This window comes from Centruroides vittatus, unplaced genomic scaffold (assembly GCF_030686945.1).
Source record: "Centruroides vittatus isolate TY-2023 unplaced genomic scaffold, ASM3068694v2 contig_241, whole genome shotgun sequence".
NCBI lineage: Eukaryota > Metazoa > Arthropoda > Arachnida > Scorpiones > Buthidae > Centruroides > Centruroides vittatus.
Genome location: NW_027121517.1, coordinates 78499 through 80847, shown reverse-complemented (window position 1 = coordinate 80847; position 2349 = coordinate 78499).

Here is a 2349-nt window from a genome sequence, read left to right as displayed (position 1 = left end):
CTGGCAATACAACAGCAGAAAAGATCAGCAACTTCAACAATTGTTTGGATAAGAGATTGCGAAAATAAGTTAGTAATAAATAAGACAACTCTAAAAATACAGAAATTATAATAACTAATATATTGAACTTAAAACTGGAATATAATATGCTGTTTAATAATAAAGCAATTAATGTTTTTATCCAAAATTGATAAAGCAGTAACACAAATTAGAATAAAATAAGATGATAGAAAAAATGTAAAGCACGAAATAAAATAAGATATTGAAAAATTAAAAAAACAAATATAAACTAAAGGTGAAATAGCAATAAATGATAGGAAAGGAAAAAAATATTCTCAAAAATGTATAATATGAAAGAAATATCTAAAAAAAAATATATTTTATTAAAGCAGACAAGGTAAACCAAATTATCATTGTTACAAAAGAATGAGAGGATAGGAAAAAATCAGAACTTCTATTAACAGATGAATTTACAGAACTAATAGAAGACCCACAGAAAAAAATAAAAAAATACATGAAAAAAGAAACTACAAAACTATGTAAATAGCAAAAAATTACAGTAAGTGAGAAAAAAATTATTAACTTTAATGACAGAGATTCACACCTCATAAGTGGTATTTCAAGACTTTTTATCACCTTTAGATTTGGCAGTTGTCAAATGCCAGACTACTATATGAATGTTAGAAAAGTGCTGATGAAAACAACACAAATCCTACATCAAACTGCAAAACATCAGTCATGTCAATGGCAGATTTCCGTAGAGGTTGGAATGTGCCTTCATAATGTACGATCAAAGAATCCGACAAAACACAAAAGATCAATTGAAATTATTTAGGAAGAAATTTAACAGAAAAAAGACAGAGCTCTGACAGCCTACACTCCACCTAAAGATGTTTGAGTTGATCAAGTAGGCCATTGGTCACTCTGGTCACAGATTCACCAAGAGATGCAATGGCTTCAGATGATAGGTGTGGTGCAAGCCTGTGTTTAAACAAAAACTTGCCTCTCATTGTTTCATACTAATGTGTAAGAAAAATAATAATAAATATGGATGATTTCTAATTCAAGTTGTTCACATATTTTCATATCTAATCCCAATTTGTAGCCGATCTGATACAATAAACTTATGTACAGTACTGTACCTTTATAATATCAACGAATTCACCCAAACTTTTTTTGAATTTTTTTCACTAATACTGATCCTACATTAAAAACACATTTTTTTAAACCCTAAAAAAATATTCATGTGGTAAAGGAATAAGAAGGAGATGAAGCTAAAGATCGAACAAGGTAGAGCTAAGGATTGAGCAAGGTAAAAGCAAGGCTTTCAAGTTCCATTGCCTAACCATCCATCCCCAAGAAACTTCTACATCATCAAAGTTAATTTGGAAGATTTCCTGTGAACTTGGTAGATTTCCATTTCATATTTTTGCTTGTTGGTTTTGTAAAAATAATCCGTTACATAGCATCTCACTGATATGCTGGGACAACATCTCCCCACCACATTACCTCATCAATGCGCTAGAACATGGGCCCACGTACGCTCCTAAGGATCGGCTTATACAACCTGAGAGGGTGATGCCAGAAGTAGAATACCTCATCACAGGACTGCCTGACGTCCACAAAGAGTATTACAGATGGAAAACTGCAATCGAGATAAGTAAAACCAACAATAGAAACTTAGATAATGGTTTCTAGAAATTAATACATAAATCAAGGAGATGGTTAAAGGATAAGAATATTGTAGTCCTCAAAGCAGACAAAAGCAAGTCTATTGTTCTAATGAAGAGAAACGCATAGAACTCCATGATGCAAAAATACATCAATGACACGGAATGTGAAAACATTGATGATGGATTCCTACAAAGACTACAAGCAAGGGTGAAGCGTCTCACACAAACCAGTTTTGCTAAAGAATGGGGATTGCGTAGGGCAATGGTAGCTTCTCCGGCCATCCCTAGGCTCTTTGCTTTTGCCAAAACCCACAAGGAGACCCCTTCCCTTAGACCGATACTAGATAAAGCGAATTCACCTACCAAACCTTTAGAAATGGCGGTACACAAAATCATACATGAGCGCATAAACACATACCCCTGGACCATCAAGAACTCTTTGGAGCTAATCGAAGCATTGAGGGCAATTACCACCACAAGCACTACATGCATCACTGTCCTAGATTTTAATGCCCTATACCCTTCTATAAAAATACAACCTTGCTTCTGCGAGTTAAGGAACATTTTGCTTAACCAGGTTAGTACCTCAGCACACCGCAAACAAATCTTAGAACTCACAGACATACTCTGCCATTCATCCTTCTTCCGTTTTGGTAATAAAACTTACCTACAAAAA